The following is a 20433-nucleotide window of genomic DNA, read 5'->3' on the forward strand; positions in this document are numbered from 1 at the left end:
AAAGGAATAATTATTCTATTATCCGAAGAGTAAAGGACCAGTATTTTCCACCTGTGTACAGCAGTGAAATAAAGGGAAGACAAGTCGGACATATTGAACCTAGCAACTGCAACTGGCCCTGCACAGCTGTGTTCTGCCTGTATATCTTGAATGAAAGACTAATATGCAGATTTTTGAAACCTTGATGATAGGAAACACATACACACATTTTACATTTAAGTTCTTTAAGCATTTCTAGTCCTTAGAAAGTATCAATATTCCTTTTGGGCAGATTATTTCTTTGTGTTTGATAACAACATAAATTACAACAGAATATGTAAATGGATTTTGCTACATTTGATTTTAGCCATGCAGATAAAATACTGCATTTGGGGTCATAAATTATTTTCATCTCTTTGGATCCGTATCTCTATCTCAAAAAGGCATCCTTTATTACGCAGTGTAAGCCACATGCTATGTTACTGTTCTCAAAATGTGTCTTAGCTAGCAGAGAAGGATAGGGGAGAAGCAAGGATCCCCTTTTCCATATAGTCTCTTGTATGTTTGCACATGAAGGACAGGAGTGAATGGGACTGTGTCCTATAGAAGCTTTGTTAGGCTCCAGGCATAACTCTGGAAGAGTGAAGGAGAGAGGCATTCTTCCTGCTTCCATCTGGAACCCCATGGTGCTATAGCACTGAAGATTACTAGTTACAGTGAACAATATAGATTTCTTGCACATAGAATTATTTATTGTATATAGGAATGTTACTGTACTTTTAATTTATTGATATCTGGCTGCCATATTGTACTATCTTATTTGTTCTTAGAGCCTCTACTAGGTATGCTCCCAAAATAATCATTTCACTGCTCTTCACCTTTATAATAGATAATTCATACCTGCTTCTTACCTTTTCATCTTGGCCACAATACATCTTTTAGCTTATGGTAAAGGAAATGGCGTTGAGATTGCTGAGTAAGTAAGGGAATGATGGGTGCGGACCTAATAGAGGTATAGTGATAGCTATAAAGCCACAACAGTTACTGCTTAAGTATTATACATTCACTTAGACTAGGATGCAGGGTAAAGATATTGAAAAGATTATAGACCAGATATATTTTACATAAATAGTGAAATATATTTGATTACATGAGAATAAAAGAAAAAAACAGTAGTCTTCAGAATGGAAACATTATTTGATTCAGGGGTTCCAGGATCTGGCAAATGATTGGAATAATTTCTGAATGTTTTGCAGAACAGATTTCTGGGACTTACTGATTCAGATTTCAAAATTTCTTAAAAGAGATTTCAGGCAATTTTATGTGAGTCCCAGGTAAGTTGGTTGAATAATCCAAGTTTGGGAAGCATTGTTCAAATTAACAATGATTAAAGAACTTGCCTTTTAGTAAGGACTAAAACCTATTCATAAGGAAAAGTTGACTAGAAGAAAATTAATTATGATTCCAAGTTTAAAAATAGTTCTAAGAATCTCATTTAGACAAAAATTAGCACATATTTTAATTTTCTATTATATCTCTTTTATTTGGCACTCTAACTCCAAGCAAAAAATCTTACAGTCATTTATATCTAAGTGCTTTATTTAAAATTTTTAAAGCAGCTTTATTAATACTCTTTAATTGTCTGCTCACAGCCTGAAAATTAATAGCCCAAGTTTATTGAACATTTATGTATAACCACATATAATGCTAAGCACTTTACATGAACCACCATATTTAATCCTTACAGCAACCCAGTAAATGGGTATAATCAATGTCCCTGTTTTACAGATTAGTCCATTGAGGCTCATAGAGGCCAAGAAAATGTCCCACGCTGCAAAATTATCAAGTGGTGAACTGAAGACAAAACTCAAAGAATCAGACCACAATCCTAGGCTCTAAAATTTATACCACTTACATACCTCACATTCTTCAATAATAGACATACCACCTAACAACTATCCTTTGGGTCTAATTTGAGGTCAATGGAAACAGTAAGTAGCACAATGCAAATGAAGTTCCTTTTGTCTCATTTCCTTGCAGTTCACTTGCTAGCAAATTTTATCTACTTATGGTTTAGAAATCTAATGTGCTTCTCATATGTTCATATTTTTAAACATGAAGTTCTCTCAAATGCATCTGTTTTTGTTACGTGGATGTGATGAACTACAAGTCATTGGTCAGCCTCATATTAAGCAGAGCATGGTCTTCATACCCTCCCAGAGATAATGATAAGGCAAAAGCCTGCAATTGACATAGCAAGACCCAATTTGGAATAAGGGTCCTGTTCTGCAAGTGGCCCTAAAGTTAATGGAAGCCTTCCTGGTAGCATTGTTATCTATGGGTCTAAGTCCTCAGGAGTCTATTATCCGGGGGAAATAATCACAGCTCCCTGCCCCCAGCCCTGTCTTATTAAAAGACTTGGACCTGGCTTAGCCAGACTTATTTTCCTGCTCATAGGAGAAATGGATTTATATTAGATACAAACAAAAGAGGATTATTTGGAACTGAATTATGTCCCCTAACAAAAGGCATGTGAAGGTTCCAACCCCTGATACAAACCCATTTGGAAACAGCATCTCTGACTATCTTGTTACTTAAGGTGTGCCAAACTGAAGGTGTGAGCCTTAATCCAATTTAGCTGAAGTTCTTATAAGCAAAGGAATTTGGAGGTGGAAAAAGAAACCATGGGGAGCAGAGAAAAGCTGGAAGTCAATGAAACCAGGAAGAGATAAAAGATACCAAGATATACACAGCCATGTGACAAAAATGTCCAGAACCAAGAATTGCAGGTGGCTAGCCCCAGAATGCCAAGTCTTCAGGGAGAAAGAATTGCCTTGCCGATGTCTCAATTTTGCCTTTTCTGAGCTTCAAAACCATGAGCCAATAAATTTATGTTGCTTAAGCCAACCTATGGTATGATATTTATGTTAGCAGTTAGGAAACTAAAAGAGGGTGGCTGACAGAGCTGGACGTTAACCTTGGTCTTAGAATCTCTCTGCACTTTAGTGCAAGCTCTGGTCAAAAGGTCCTTGTGATTTGCTGTTTCTCACATTCTTTATGTAGAAAGAGAGCCACCCTCCTACAAATTCTTATTAAAAAGTAGGAAAAACGGGATTTCACCAAGCACCAAGAAAAATATACATGAAGTCCCCAAACTATAGTAATAAATAATATTTATAGGGTAATTTCCCTTTGCCCTGCACAGTTTCTGGTCAACATTTTCTTCTATTTTGTTAAGTCCCATTATAACCCTATAAGGTAAGTACTATTCATACCCCATTTCACAGATAAGGGAACAGAGGCCCGGAGTTAGCAAGCAGCACAGCCATGATAAAAACCAGAGCGTGTGATCCTAGAATCAACCCTCTTAACCACTCTATGATATTGCTTCTCATTCACCCAAACATATGGTTGAGTTTCAACTCACTTTACCAAGCAGCTAGCATTCAATGTTTAAATATACTGAGCTGTCTCTAAGAAGGCTGTTCTGTCCCAAGTTGCTATCTACAGTTTTCAGGCTAGTCTAAGGTGAAGTAGGTTGATACAGGTAAGGAGATAATGGATATATAATCAATCTCTATCAACTTCACAATTGAGTCCCAAATAGAAAATAGAGAAAACTTGATGTCACTCTGAAGAATGTCCATGCTCTTTGTACATCCTCAAAATGTCCATTCATAATTAATGCTCTGATCTGCCTGCACTTCTTTTCCCAATCACATCAAGTAGCTAATCATCCCTGTTGTTTACACTTATTTTTATTTAGTCGAACCATTTAAAGGCACTGACATTCTTGAAAAAAATCAGAGTCAAATCAAGAAAAGCACTAAAACAAAATCACTGCTCCTCAATAATACTATAAGGAAACACTTCAGTTTCTATTTCATTGGAAGGCAATGAACAAATGAAAAGCATTCTTTAATACACCAAAAGTCTGCCCATGCATATGCAATTCCCAATTCTATCTGGCTTTGCTCCTTAATATATGAGTGCTCGTGAATGAAGGGAAAGCCCTTGAAGCTGGTCATGGGCATAGCTAGACACTGCTTTTTCCATCATCTCCACATCTGTCTGGACACAATCAAATGGGATAGGCTTTTTTCAGATAAATTATGGTTCTGGTCATTCCTAGATATTTTTGGACAAAAAAAATCTATGATGTGAGAAATGTAATATAGAATTATATCCCAAGTTGCTTCTTTAGATGGACAATTCTTCACAGATTAAGACTGACATTTGTCTTTATATTCTCAGTGCAAAGGCACATAGTAGGTAGCCACTGATTTTTTTTAAGGAACTAGATAGCTTAGTCACCATGTACTTTCCCACAGAGCTTGAGCTTCCAATATAAACATCTCAAAATCATAGGTTCATTATTGTTCAGTCTCCAAGGAAGAAGTCATATGTAGTGGGTAGAAGTACAGGGTTTAGGATCAAGATATGCAACAGCCAATTCTGAGCTTACCTCCTAACTGTGGTACCTCACAAAAAGCATCTAATTAATCTTCCTGAGCCTCAGTTTTCTTACTTGAAAGTACATAAAAACATACCTCCCTTACAAAATTGTTGGAAGGTTAAGGTATAGAAAATATTAGCGCCTTTTTAAAACTTACCCTGGCAACCTCTTCTAGCAACTCCCATTAATTGAGTGTTTACTATTTCCGAATTGCTTATGGTAGGCCTGTTCTTTCCAGAGCCTGATATTCTTATTGACATAAGAATTATACTGATGATGTTTCTCTTGCTATGCCAATCTGCTATGACAAATACTGCACCATAGGTTGGCTTAAACAACAAGCATTTATTGGCTTGTGGTTTTCGAGACCAAAAGTTCAAAATCAAAGCATTAGCAAGACCATTCTTTCTCCCCAGAATCTGTAGCATTCTATTGCTGGCCTGCTGCAATTCTTGGGGTTCCTTGTCTTGCATCTCTGCCTCCTGCAGTGGCTAGCTTCCTGTGCTTGGGTCTGTCTTCTCACTGTGTGATCTGCTCTCACGCTAGCCTCCAGTTTCTACGCTTTATGAGGCCTCCAGTAATGTGGATGAAGACCTACCTGATTCAGTTGGCAACCTCTTAACTAATAATAACATCTCCAAAAGGTCCAATTTGCAAATAAATTCACAGGCAGAGGAATGAGGATTAAGATTCAAAACATGTCTTTTACTGGGCTGCATAATTCAACCTACCATAACACCGGTGATGATGACGCAGTGTCATAAATCTGAGGAAGCGTTTCTTGGTGTTGCTGTCTAGAACCTTTTGTTTACATTTTGATGGTAATGCGATGGCGCCAAGTTCAAAATGTCTTCCTTCCACTCCCCCACGGCACCACCCAAAGGAGGCAAGTGTGAGGATCAAATTCCATTTCCATGCCCATGGGTAGATAAGGAAGACAATGTGGCACAAGATTCAGGTCTTGATTCTGTTACCTACAAGCTTCGTGTACTTGGGCAAGTCTTGGAGCTGCTCTGAAACTTTCCTTAGCGCCCCTCCTCCCTTTCAGAACTGTCATGATGACAAGGTAATGTCTAAAATCATATGTCACAGATCCTTTTGTATGGGTCCTTAGTCTATGGCTGAAATGATGCTTGTCACTTTGGACTCTCATAGATCCCCTGGCTCTCTCCTCATCTGGAGACAGATGGAACTGCAATTCTCTACCCTGGTGATTTGATTCAGTAAATGAAATGTAAACCAAAGTGTCAGATCACTTCTAAATAGAATCTTTTAGGGCCAGAACAGGCCTAGCTTTGCTGTCTTTCTCCCTTTGCCACAATGGCCATCGACAAAAGAAGATGCTCTTTTGCTCTAGAATCAGGATAGAAGAGAGAGTGATGACCAGCTTTCCCAGCTGGCTCTTAAGAAATGGACTTTTGTTATTTTAATCCACTGAGATTTGAGCTGCATTTGTTACTGCAGCTTAAACTAGTTTACCCTTCCTGATATTATTAGTGTTGATGTTGTTTGCTGTTCACATTGCTTTTGATAGGGACCTCACTTTTACTTCTGAGTTCTTTCCAAATAAAGACAGGTGAGATTCATTTGATGAGGCCACAAGCCTCTTGCTATGTCATTTAAAAATAACAAGAACAACAATAATAATAAAAATAAGTGCAGCCTTATTTTTTAAGTATAGCTTTTGAAGTCTTATTATATACCGTGTTCTATTTTATGCAATTTCCTTATATATTCAGACTCGTCACCATGATTCTCTGAAGCACACACATTGAGACCATTTCACACATGAGGAAATTGAAACGCACATTTTAGTTTGAGCCCTGACATGGCCACCTCCTCACGACTTGTGTGATTTGGTCCAAGTTACTTAAAGTTTAATCCTATTAAAAGCATTTTTCCCTCTGAGTCTATAGAGGATGGCTGCCAGCAACCAGCAGTGTGGCGTGACTTGAATGTGAACACATCAAAGAAAATAAACACATAACTGTTTATAAATTTGCATTTAGTTTCTTCTTTTTTCTGACTTTGATCTTCCTTTTCCTTTTCTTTTATTTTTGTTTCCTTTCTTTTCTTTCCTTTTTTTTTTTTAAGAGCTCTCCTTCTGTCAGAGATAGTTAATTCTTGCTTTGAGCCTGTAGCGGCTAAAGTGGAGTTAGGTGCTTACGAGTGGAAAATAATTCATATTGATTAGCTATTATCTGCCTCTCCCTGTCCATGCTTCCCCTTTTGTTTCAGGCCTTTTTCTACCTGGAAGGTGGTAACTTAGCAGAAATAATGGCAGATATTCCTGCTCTCTTACCTAGCTCCATAGAGATGTCAGCAGTTAAAAACAGGGAAGGACAGTTTTCATTTTCTGGACAGACTGTGTACTATTCTCAACTTCTTACTTACAAAGATGTACATTCCTACCAAGCATGGGCCACACTCTGTTATCAGCCTGACTGAGCAGGGCTCAGTGTTGCAAAGGACATGGCAAGAGCATCAGCGTGTGGAGTATGGGGCAGGGGGTGGCCCCAGGGATTGAGACCTGTAGTGGAGAGCCCCAGGCTTCTATAATTCAGAAATTAAAAGCAAACTAGGGGAGGGCAATCAGGTTTCATCAACATTTTAATATGCTCAAGTTTATTATACTGCATTCTCTGCCCTGATCTTAAATACCCCTGAGCCATTCTTTGTTCATTCACACCAGGTTCATCTCCTCCTCTCTCTTTTTTTTTTTTTTTTTTTTTGTTCCTGGTTTATTTATTTTTTTTTTTTAAACCACAGGTCAAAGAGAAAGAGAGGATCTTGAAAGCAGCAAGAGAAAAACAATCTGTCACATACAAGGGAAACCCAATAAGACTATGTGTAGATTTTTCCTCCTCTCTTTGATATCTCCAGTATTTTCCTTGCAAACAGTCCTCTTCCGCTGGTACAAGACTTTCCCATCCTAAAAGAAAAAAATGACATATTTAGTTGGCGGTGAAAACATCAGCAAAAGTGTGAGATGGGCACGAGTAAGGCACACAGGACAGTACAACTAGCTTGGCTTGGGTGAAGTATTAATAATAAGACATAAAAAATTTATAAATATGGTGCAGGAATTATCTGGCCTACTGCGTCACTTAAGATATCAAATTATAACTACTTGAATTTTTCTCAACCTGTGCAATTGTAAAAATACATTGAAAAATGTGCTCCTACGGTTGGAGGGAGGCAGGAAGTATATAGATGCAGGACACACATGCCAGGCTTGTCTAAGTATGTCAGCAGTGTACCGATACCCCAAACACGGCCTCATACAAACGCCCACAGCTCCTGGAGATGAGTGAAAGGACTTTGATTTTGACACATCCTTTCCCTCTTCTCACTTGAGGAGAGTTGCCTGTCATCTAAAGGAAAGCAGGGCTGCTTTCTGAATGGCTATTTTCTAGAAGCAGAGCTCAGTAAGAACATTTCAGCAAAGCCCTGTTGATTATTCATTCTTTCCTTCTTTGTGGTTTGTAACCCCGATCTTCCTTGCTTATGAACGTCTTTTAACATGGGTGAGCAGAGCAGCCTAAAGCCATGGAAACCCAAGAGGGTGATGCCAGGAGCCTGTCAAGTGTTTGGCTCACAAGCACTCTGCAATGTTCACCCTGTGCTCTTTGTTTTGTCCTTAGAACAGGGTCAACAGACCTGCCTGAGAATGTTCACCAGGGAAAGAATATTCTCAGGACGAAAAGTCCACGACTTCATTCCAGTGATGTTAGTGAGTCTGTATAGAAAAATACATACTTTTCCTCCCCTGATTTAAGCTAAAATGGAGATGATCTAAGAATTGGGGTTTAGGGGAATCCATGAACTCTCTCAGGGATTCTAATGTATGGCTAAATTTTGGAACCAGTGATTTAATCATCACTCTACCATAACCTTGAATTTCCCTGATCATGTCTTTGAAAATAGTCACTTAGGCACTGCATGAATTCCTGTGACAGAGCATGTAATGCATTTTGAGCGGGTGAATTTTATTTGGGGGTAAATTGATTAAAAGTTCCCCTTTAAGTGAATAGATAATGTGTTTGAAGTATTAATACTTTTGAAATATTACCTAATGATTTTCCTACTTGGATGTGTTTTGGGAAAGAAGGGTCTTTGAACTTATGTGGAGGAGAATTCTATGTGCTTCTATCTGTACCTCTAGAAGGAAGCAGAAGAGATAACTTCACACCAGAGACAGAGCACTGGAGTGGTTTCAGAGATAGCCAGGTTCCCCTATGCCCGAAGGAAGGGTTCAGAGGACATCTGATAAAGCTAATATCTCCTGATGTGGGGATACTACAGCTGAGAAACCGCCTGGTTTACAAAACTGAATGTCAGATGGAGATGGGACAAATGGCAGACACACCTATTCAGTGACAGAAGCCCATTGAGGAAAAGTCAAATCTCAGCAGATGCTCACCTTAAAAAAGAGGAAAGCCACCTAATAGATATTTCCCTCTCAAAACCAGGATTCTACATAATCCATGAAAATATAGTTGCAACCTTAAAAAGAAAAGAAGGGAGAAGGGAAAATCCCTGACTTCATTAAATTAAACTTGAATAAATTTAGGAGCACCTAAATTTATCCAGAAATGACTAAGATTACATTTTCTGACATCAAATAGAATGGGAGTTCAATATAGAGGTCAAGTTGAGTTTCAGATAGATTAGGATACTTACCTTGAAAAATGTTATGCTTGTTATATTGAGTTGAAATTGACCTCCCTAAATTTCTCATTATTCATCTTCATTGTACCTTCTGGAGTCATTAAAAAATATCCTTTTCCACATGAAAGCTCTACAGAAATTGAAAGACAACCCTTATGCTTTCTCTAAGTCATTTTTATTTCAGGCTGAACAGGGTCACAGTAATCTACTTGATAATCCTATTTCTTAATTCCCAAAGCTTTCAGCATCTTGATTTCTCATCCGGTGGCATACTGGTTTTAAACAATCCTCTTAGAGCAGTGGATTGCAAATATTTCATAGAGAGTTTTAAAAACAATACCAAAGCCTTGGCCCTGCCTCTGAGAGATTTTATTTCACTTGCTGGGGTCAGGGGGTGGTGGTGAGCAAATATCAGTGCTTGCTAACACTCTAGCCATGATAATAATGTGCAACTGCTCTTAGAGATTAAAATCCAGAATTGAACAGGGGTAGGTCCCCATGGTCATTTCGCTTTATTTGAATATCCAGTCTTCATGAAAGTTGCCCAATTAGAAATTATTTCCTTTGGCAGCCACCCAGCTAATTGTATTAACTAGTCTACATTTCCCCCCAACACTTCTTAAGGATACCCTTTGTATTCACAGTGTCTGGCATTGTGCCCCACAGAAAGATGACAGAGGTATAAACCACATCATAGGGGAATTTATGGTCTGGTAGGAGATACTGATACATAGATCATTTTAGTGCACAAAATGCACTTTAGTGCAAGTGCTATGATATGACTACTCCCAGGATGCTGCAGGAGCACAAAGAAGGAACATTTACCACACATGGGCATGTAAACAAAGTAAAGTGATTGAAGAAATAGCATGAGTCAAGGCAGGAGGAGATTTGGATGAACCTGAAGCTGTAAGATTTCTGGGCTAAATTTTGAAAAGCACGAGCCAGTTATACCAGGTTCTAGCCAGATCTAGAGAACATGACCATCAATGCACCATACTTTCAAAATGAGCAAAAACTCCTCATTTTGGAATAATTCAACTAAGTCTAGCAATCTAAAATTCTTGGTCTTTTTAGCTAACCACTCTCCCTTATGTTTATTAGTGTTTCACAAAGTGTAATAAGGAACATACTAAACATTCGAGAATTTTGATAAAATGCTGATCCCGATTCCCTAGGTCTGGGATGAAGTCTGAGACTTTACATTTCTAACAACCTCCCAGGTGATACAAATTTTGCTTGTCCATGGACTATAATTTGACTAGCAAAGTATTATAGAACCATCATGAAGGAAAGGAGGGTTCCATGTTAAAACTAGAAAAAAGTAATTCCCAGAAGATAAATGAATAGGATACAGAGTTGGAAGCCCCCTGCATCAATCCCTCTCCTAACTTATCAGCACAGTAAGCAAGGAAATTTGTCCTAATTAGTTCTAATTTGCTACCCGATCATCATCAACAGAAATTATTAGATGAGTTCAGTGCATAAAAGGATGCTCATTGGCTTGGCAATGGAGCCCATGTAGCTTCCTGTGCTATCCATCCATCAACACTTTCTCTCTGTCATCCTTTTAAAGTACAGTTTAGTGATTGGCTTATATTTCCCTCCTTTCATACAATTGCCAATTTCCATGAGAGAATCTGCAAATAGGAAGTGTAAATATGGATTTGCTATGCAATTTAAACCAACTGACTGCCAGCCCTGCTCATTCAGCTTCTATTCTCTCTGGCTAATTTTTCCTATATGGGAAGTCATGTGCATGTCAGGGGATATTGGAACAGATTGAAACAAAGCCTTCCATTCAACTTCACTGCAGATTTTAAGTCAGTGTGAGATGGCTTTGGCAAAATGCTCCCAGAAGCCTGCATCACTTCACATTGGATAGCCTACTCAATTTCAGATTTATCAAATGTTTAACAACATATCACTGCTAGAAACTCAAGAAGACAACATTCAATTTCACAGGCTCCTTCTGGTTCTCCACATCCATTGACACAAGCAGTAATATTATTCTCGTTACCTTACATGTCAGCTAGATTTTTCCTGGGCCATGTGGTAGAATTCTGCTTATTTTTTTTATGTGATCTGGGCTCCAAGGATAGTGAATGACCCTCAAATGCATCCTCAGAAGCACCGATGGATTGTGTTAGAACTACAAAAATCGGATCTTGACCCGGGATCTACTGTACCATGTACTAATTGACAAGGATTTCTTGTCAATTAGGAAAAAAAAATCCTGTAGGTGATTCCAATGCAGACCCCTGGTTGAGAACCCTTGGACAGGTATAATAAGTATTTCCTAGGAATACGTATTGTTGGATACTTATAAGAACCCAGATGATTTTCTTTTCTCAAAAGCTGTAAGATCTAATTAAATATCAAAAGTAATTTTATATGTGGTCCAGGACTGAGATTTTAAAATCAGGATTTTGGATTGACAATTTACAGATTCTCTGCCCTGATTTCTAGAACAGATTCAAACTCAAAATGATGAAATCATGTAGCACTTTTAATATACAGAACCTATTCAGTCTTCTACTTGCAGGAAATAGAAACAGCTGATAAACAAATAAAGACCATTCCTGAAAGACCCAGAGAGAGTTCCTTTAAAACAATGGCTCTCTAGGCTTTTTGTATCGATTAAATGCTGTGATGTAGATAAAAGCCTCTTGTGCAATGCAAAGCATATAGTTGCTACTCAATAAATGTTATTTCCCATCCCCATATACAGAGCAAAACAAAAATAAAAAATGTAAATAAAAAACTCAAACCAGATCCAGGATTTTCCATTGCATCAACCTATCCAATAAACCACACAGCATACCATTTCACACTAACCATCACAGTGAGCCCAAGTCTCATCAGGCTTTTGCTTCACCTCTGTTTCCTTGTTGTGCAAAACTGGCTGAACACAATTAAGTTGCAGCATTTTGACAGAAAAAAACAAAGCAAAACTTCTTTACAGAGGTTACTAAAATGTGAATAGAAATGAAAATCCTACAGCAAAAGCCCAGTGGAGTTCTGAGATCACATTTCTGCTCCCCAGCCATAGTTCACTGAACAGAACAGGTGCTCTAGCAAAGGGTAAAGAGCCTTAATGATGTAGGTTCAGAAAGGTCAGGTAGTGAAAGTTTGATCCAAAGTGTTTCTCTTAAAGGTCCCATCTCCCTTTTTCCCACATTTCCCCTTTACTCCTCCTTCACTTTATGAACTTCATTCAACAATTGGAATGTTTTGCTTGCCTTTAACTCATCAGTACTACTTAGAAATCCTGACCTTTCTTGAATTTTACTGAGAATTTCAATTAACTGGAAATAATGTTTAGAAACATATGCTTCTGCTTACCAGTGTCCACTCGTTAGAATGTTAGGCGGTGTTTTCCAAAGTGCTGGGGATGTGTCCTTGAGAGGCTGTGAAAACCTGACTCCCTCTTCACAAATCGCTGGGAAACGCTGTGCTGATTTTCCCTACCTACAAGTCAGGTAGGCAGAGCAAAGGCTTACCTTTGTTTCACCCACCATTTTCCAAATTAATGCTAACATGCGGCACTTTTTTTGGCTAAATATCTACTAACACGTGGGAAAGTGCTTTGCAGAGCATGCTTTTGGAAGTGCTTGGGTAAGTATCAGATAAAAATGGATTTGATTCTCCTGTGGGTTACAAGATCTGCATGAACCAAGATTCTATCCCAACTTGACCTTGCTATGTTTACAATCACCTAATGGAGGAGGTCACGATAGAAGTCAAAAGATACTGTCCCATTTTGTCCAAATTTTCAGTATTGCTATTGAAAAGTCCGATGATATTCCCCAGTATTCTTATTTTTTATCATGTATTTTATTGCTGGCATTTTCACTCATTGTATCTGGCATTTATCTTGTGGAACCTCTCTTTTTTTTAATGAACTTATTTTATATGAATTTTAGATCTACAGAATTATTGTGAAGGTAGTTCAGAAATTCCTTATACCTAACCTTCTGCATGGGAGATTTGTCTCTTCTCTTACTTTTACTTACATACTCATTTATTATCAGTATAGATTCATGAATATTTATTTTATCCTTTGAGTTATAAACCAATGTCACTTTAAATATTTTATTGTTCAAAATGTTTGGCTATTGGAAGATTTTTTTGTTTGACTCCTGTATCTCTTTGATATACCCCCATCACTCTGTGTGTGTGTTTGCTTGTTTTATTTTTGGTTTGTTTGTTTTTAGATTTTTAGTGTTTTTTTTTAATAGAGAATAATTTCACTATTTATCCCTCCCCCCTTCCCCGTGAACCTCTGGAAACCACTGAGCTTTATATTGTCTCTGTAGTTTTGCCTTTCCAGTATTTCATATACTTGGAATCATACAGTATATAGTCTTTCCTTACTGGCTTCTTTCACTTAGCAATATTTATTTATGGTTCCTCTGTGTCATTATGTGACTTGATCGTTCATTCGTTTTTTGTTTGTTTGTTTGTTTTTGTCTCACTGAATAGCAATAGGGATGTATCAGTTTTTTTAGCCATTTACCTCTTAAAGGACATTTTGGTTGCTTCCAGTTTTTAGCAGTTATGAATAAAGCTGCTATAAACTCTTATATGCAGATTTTTGTGTGGACGTAAGTTTTCAAATCACTTGGGTAGTTGGTAGGCCCTAGTTGTGTTCCTAGCTGCTCTGCAGGCTCATTAGTATTTGCTATTGTCAGATTTTTAAATTTTTGCCATTCTAATAGGTATATAGTTTTATCTCACTGTTTATTTAATTTGCAATTTTAAAATGGGAAATGATGTTAAGCACCTTTTCACATGCCTATTTGCCATGTGTATATCTTCTTTGGTTAGGTGTTTTGTCCACTCTGCTCATTTTGTAATGGGGCTGTTTGTTTTCTTATTGTGAAGTTCTGTTTCGAAAAGTTTTATTTTGATATCGTTTCATACCTACAGGACAATAACAAAAAATAACACAAACCTCATTTAGAGAACTCCAAAATACCCTTATCTACTCTCAGACATCCAGATCCACTAATTTTAACATTTTGCCACATTTACAATATCATTCTCTCTAGCCATCAACACATCTATCTATTCATCTGTCTGCCAATCTATTTATCAATCCATTCTGTTTATACTTGAGTGTAGGTTATATACATTATGGTCCTTGAACACCTAATATGGCCATGTACATTACCTAAGAACAGTGTATTCACTTGCACAGCCACTTTAAGTATATTTATCAAGTTAAGGAAATTTAACATTGATATAAAGCTTGCAATCTATATTCTAATTTTTTATATATCCCAATAACGTCGGTTTTGAGACTTCTCTCCTCCTTTATTAGATGCTGATTAGATTGCATATTGCGTTTAATTGTCATTGTGTCTTTAGTTTCTCTCTCTATTTTTAATTATGGGAGCATATATACAACATGAATTTCCCACATCAACCCCTCCCAAGTATCCATTCATTGGGATTATTCACTTTCACTACATTGTGGTAACTTCAGCACCTTCTAAAATTTTCCTACCTCTCCAAACAGAAGCCCTACACCCATTTTGCGTTAATTCCCTTTCTCCCCTGCCCACAGACCCTGGAAACCTGTAATCTAATTCCTGTCTCTGTGAACTTGCATAGTGTCTGATTTTTTTCTTTTTGTTACTATGGGGTTCAAATTTAACATCCTAAATTTGTATAACAACATCATTTTCTTCGGGACCAACTTAACTTCATGGTATACACAAACTATGAACCAATACCCACCAATACCCTTCTGTCCCCCCACCTTTATGTAGCTATTGTCAAAAATTTCATGTTTATCATTATGAGTCCAAAACCACTGATTTATCATTACATTTATGCCTTTGCCTTTTAGATCCTTAGGAAGTAAAAAGTGGAATTGCAAACAAAATTACTCACATTTATATTTACATGTCATTGCCTTTATCAAAGATCTTTATTTCTTCATGCACCTTTAATCTATTTCTATTGTCCTTTCCTTTTAACCTTCAGAACCGTTTAGCATCTCTTGTAGGGCTGGTCAAGTAGTGATGAACTCCCTCAGCTTTTGCTTATCTGGAAATGTCTTAATCTCTCTCTCATTTTACCTTTTTTTTTTTTTCAAATAGGCAGGCACTGGGAATTGAACCCACATCTCTGGCATAAGGGGTAGGCGAGAACTCTGCCGTTGAGCCACTGTCACACCTCCCCCACACTCATTTTAAAAGACAGTTTTGCAGGTGTAAAATTCTTGACTGGAAATATTTTTGCTGTCAGCATATAAAATATGTTATCCCATTGCCTTCATGCCTACATAGTTTCTAATAAGAAATTGGTATATTTTGTTAATGTAATTTTATTGAAATACCTCTAAATACATATAATCCATCCAAAGTATACAATCAATGGTCCACAATATCATCACATAGTTGTGTATTAACCCACGATAATTTCTAGGATATTTGCACTATTCCAGAAAAAGAAATAAAAAGAAAAAAGAAAAACCCCATATATACCATAATCCTTCCCCCGTCCATTGACCACTAGGATTGCAGTCAACACAATTTTTAAGACTTAAAATAAAGATTGGTTAACTGAGACAGTGTACTATTGACATATATATCAAACAAAAATATATATGTCAAACAAAAATAGGTTTGCTTTTATATAACAAAACAAAACTTTCAGAAGTAGATCCATATAATCAAGGACAGCTGACTTTTTTTTTTGCAGTATAGTTAAGCAATCATTATCAAAGATCAGGACTACTGGATTACAGTTTACCAACTCCTTCTGGCTATTCTAAAACACTAGACACTACAATGAAATATCCATATAATGAGTCAGTAGTCACAGTCATTTGTTAAATCCTAATTTCTCAGTTATACCTCCTTCTTCTTCTTATTTGATCTTTCTTTCAATCTTCAGAGATAGCTGAGAAATGACCATTTTAAACTCTGTGTCGGAAAGGGGTGTTGACCTTCTGGGGTAGAGGAATGAAACTTGTTCTTGGAGAGGCTGGTACCTGTGGGTTTCAGGACTTATCCCACCGAGGATCAATCTGAAGGTCTAAAGTTTCTGTAAAAATACACTTACTAAGGAAAACTTTTATAGAGACTTAGATAGAGCCAAGGACACTCCTTAGAGTTTTCAGGAATACTGTTGTTTGGCACATGGCATACTGTGGTAGTTTGAAATATCTGGCTAAAGCTTACATAAGAGTAACCTCCAGAACGACCTCTTGAATTTATTTGAAATTTTATTTTGTTCCATTTCTTTCCCCCATTTGGTCATTCTCAATCCCACTGATGTCAAAGCCAGATTCATCCCTGGGAATCATGTTCCATGTTGCTAGGAAGACTTATACCTTTGGTAGTCATGTCCCACATGGGGGAGAGAGTACTGAGTTTATTTTCAGAGTTGGCTTAGAGAGAGAGGCCAAAAGGGGCTCTCTGGATGGGACTCTTCAGCATAATTACATGTAGACCTAGCTTTGCCATTGCAGAAATAAGTTTCATAAGGGCAAGCCTCAAGGTGGAGGTCATAGCTTACTAAAGTGTAGTACCTAATGCCTGAGAGAATATCAGGAATTCCCCAGGTGGGGAAGCTTAATAGTTCCACATTTCCCCCCAGTCCCTCAAGGTGATTTTGCAAGCTTTTATTTTCTGTGCCCCAAATACTCTGTAATGTATTAGAGTATTACATTAACCTGTACAGAATAATAAGATCTCATTCCCTATTCTAGGTTCCATGTAATCAGGTTTGTAAATAAACTGACCAGATAAATTAGATAGCATATTACAGAAAATTTAAATTTTTAACAAAATTACATCTCTTCCTTTGGTCTCCCATAGAAGTTGAAGATTTAAAATACAGACAATATCGTCCTTTATCCTGTATTCTGATTTACCTTAGTCCTAACCGAATCTGTTTCATTCATATTTCTAATTGGAATCTGAGCTCTTTCTCAGTTTCTTTAACTGCTGCTGTATTGAGTAATGCTGACTTTCAGAGCTGCAGAATGCTAACTCTGAGTCTCAGGTGTCACACAGATACCCAATGTTCCAGGGAACTACCAAGTTATATACGAAGAGCACAGCATCTCAGAATTGAGAAATAACAGTTAAAAGTCAGGAATAGATGTGACTGCTGTAAGAGCTTATAATCTAGGAAACGTTACAATGAAACTTATTTGAACATTCTGTCTTCCTTAATCATCAATTGCCCAATCTCTGCCTACTTTCTGTCCCCTGATAGCCTATATACTCTAATTCAATTCTCAGAGTTTACTCATTATAGTTACTTTTTCTTTTCTGGCTCATTTCACTCAACATAATGTCCTTCCTCAAGGTTCATCTTATTTGCATGCTACAGGACTTCATCCCTTCCTGCAGCCACTCATTATTCCTGTATATGTGTACACCATGTTTCACCCTTCTAGTCGCCATTCACTATACCCTTAGACCAGCTCCATCTGTCATAAATCATGAATAAGCAAAATATTTTTTAGGTTCTTTTGTATATGAAACATTGCCTCTCTTGAGACTTTCATAATTCTCTCTTTATCTTTTTCATTCAACAGTTTGATTATAATATGTCATGGCATGGGTTTATTTGGGTTTACCCTATAGGAGAATTTTTAATTTACTTTGTTTTGTTTTTGGAGGCACCACTGGGATCTGATGTTTGGAGTTTGTTCAGTGTTTTGAATGTATATATTGATGTCTTTTGTTAAATTGGGAAGTTTTCAGCCATTATTTTTTGAATAGTTTCTCTCTTTCCCATTCATTCCCTCTTTTTCTGGGATTCCCGCAATGCATTTATTGTGTAGGAGAACTTGGCAAACTGCTTTCTGCACTTGGGAAAAGTGCTCAGATGGTGAATCACTCAAGCCACCACCAAAGAGTCTGCATCAGGCTTGTAAGCTCAGTGTCTTGAAAGTAATATATATGAAGTGAAGGGCGGGAAATTTGGTTTCAAATATCGCATATTAGCTATCAGTTACATGTCATGCACAAACAAGTTTCTTTTGCAAAGCCTTCTGCACTCTTTTGTAAAATGAGAATACTAATATTTTTATAAGATTCCCTTAGTGTTGTAGGGAACAGCATATGTGAAAGTGCCTATTAGGGTGCTCAGCACATAGCAAGCATCCCAAAGATTATCAGTGTCCTCCATAATCAAACATGCCACTTCCCTTCCAGATTTAAATAGCACGGAAAGCAATTACGTTTTCCTCAAACTGCCAAATTTACTGGATAAAACTGAAAACAAAGGCAAGAACTAGAGAAGGGGAAGAAACCAGAAATCTAAAAGTAATGGAAAGATGGTCTCTGTCTCCTCCTCCCACTTTTAAATGAGGCTTGTTCTTATCAAACATGTTAAATATATAAAATTGCTTTGGTCGTTTCCTAATTATTTTCCATACTCACATCATCTGCCTCTCACCATCATAGGAGGTTTGTCCTCGAGATAACTGACAACTTCTTAGTTATTATTTTCCTATGGGATGCTTTAGCTATCAATATTAGACTCTTGAACATGGGGATTAATATGTCTTCAAATTCTAAGAGAAAGGGGCCATAATGGACCAAAATTGCACTATCTTATACACTCTGGTTCCCTAACCTGCATTGTATGACAGCAGAGCTGTCTACAGGTGCCTTTTGAATTATACCATGGAGGTGCCTACTGGATGAAAAAGGAATTGCTTCCTTTCTAAAGGCAAATATTGTACTTTTATAGCCCTAAATGATCATCACTTTCCATTATAATAAGCAGCTCCTCCTGGAATGAGGAGGAGAAAGGCTGATTATAGGCATTGGTGTCTGTGGTAGTTAGATTCAGTTGAAAGGTAGCTGTCTTTTCTCTGAAGAACTATATGTTAACTAAATAAATCCCCTTTTATTGAAAGCCAATTTGTCTCTGATGTGTTGCATTCTGGCAGTTAGTAAACTAGAACAGATTTGGAACCCGAGAAGTGGGGTGCTGCTGCAGTTTGCAAACACCAAACATGTTGGACAAGTTTTTTTTGATGGATAAGGGGAAGATTTTGGAGAAACTGTGAAGAGAATGATGGATAAGTCCAGGAGTGCTTGAAGAGACTGTAGGTGTAAATGAAACCACTGCCAATCTGGACAAAGGGGGCACAAAAGGGACAAATTGGAGTTTTCAGAGTGAGAACCATGGAAGCTCAGGTTTGAAGCCAAGAAACCTAGGCCAGGAGAGTGAACCCACCCATATACATGGAGAGGATTAGTCTCCCACCTTGTTTCAGTGGAAGAATTGTGCTGCCTCAGGCCTTGGAAAAGGTACAGCATGCTCCTTGGGGACTGGGGATAGCCTGGCTGACACCACATGGAGGGGTTGAGCGTGTGCCCTGGAAATGGCAGAGAGCCCAGGTGTGGCCCTGATGCCTGGAGAGAGTGGAGCTGAGAAAAAGGTGGTCTTCTCAGTGTCCCTGGAGGTTGATTCAAAAAGAGGCAGGCCACTGCATAGGCCCTTGGAAAAGGTGGGACTGCCACTTTCTAAAGCTGAAGGATAAATGACTTTCAGACTTTGAAATCCAATGGTGTTTGCCCTGCAAGTTTTCCTTCCAATTTCTCCCTATGGATCCTGTGACTGTCCTCTTTTGCATATTGGCATCACATAACTTGTTTTGAGATTCACAGGTCCACAGCCAGAAGAGAAATTTTTGCACCTGTCTAAGGTGATGCGTGTAGTTGCCAAGTTGGCAAGTGGTGGACATGTGGTAGTTTGATTCCAGTGTCAACTTGGCCAGGTGAAGGTGTCTCGTTCTATTGCCATGGACATGAGCCAATGGCATGTGAACCTTATCTGTTGCTGATTAGATCTACAGTCGCTAGGAGGCATGCCTGTTGCAAGGAATGATGTTTGGTTTAATTGGCTGGTGCTTAAATGAGAGCTCAGTGTAGCACAGCCCAAGCAGCTCAGCATAATCCATCTCAGCCCAAGCCTGTGGAGATGCAGAAAGGAATCATCCTGGGGAAAGTTGTTGGAACCCAGAGGCCTGGAGAGAAGGCCAGCAGAGATTACCCTGAGCCTTCCCACATAAGGAAGAACCTCAGTTGAAATTAGCTGCCTTTCCTCTGAAGAACTATATGTTAACTAAATAAATCCCCTTTTAATGAAAGCCAATGTTTCTGGTGTGTTGCATCCTGGCAGCTAGCAAACTAGAACAGTGTCACATGGTGCTTATCATCAGGAAGGGGATGTCATAGATGTTGGGACCTCCCCCATCTTCCTCCACCAATACGGATGACACCGTTTACCTTTCTTAGATGTATTGGCTCTCTGGAGACTTGAAACCACTCCACCTACATATA

Source organism: Tamandua tetradactyla, chromosome 13 (genome assembly GCF_023851605.1).
Source record: "Tamandua tetradactyla isolate mTamTet1 chromosome 13, mTamTet1.pri, whole genome shotgun sequence".
NCBI classification, from domain to species: domain Eukaryota; kingdom Metazoa; phylum Chordata; class Mammalia; order Pilosa; family Myrmecophagidae; genus Tamandua; species Tamandua tetradactyla.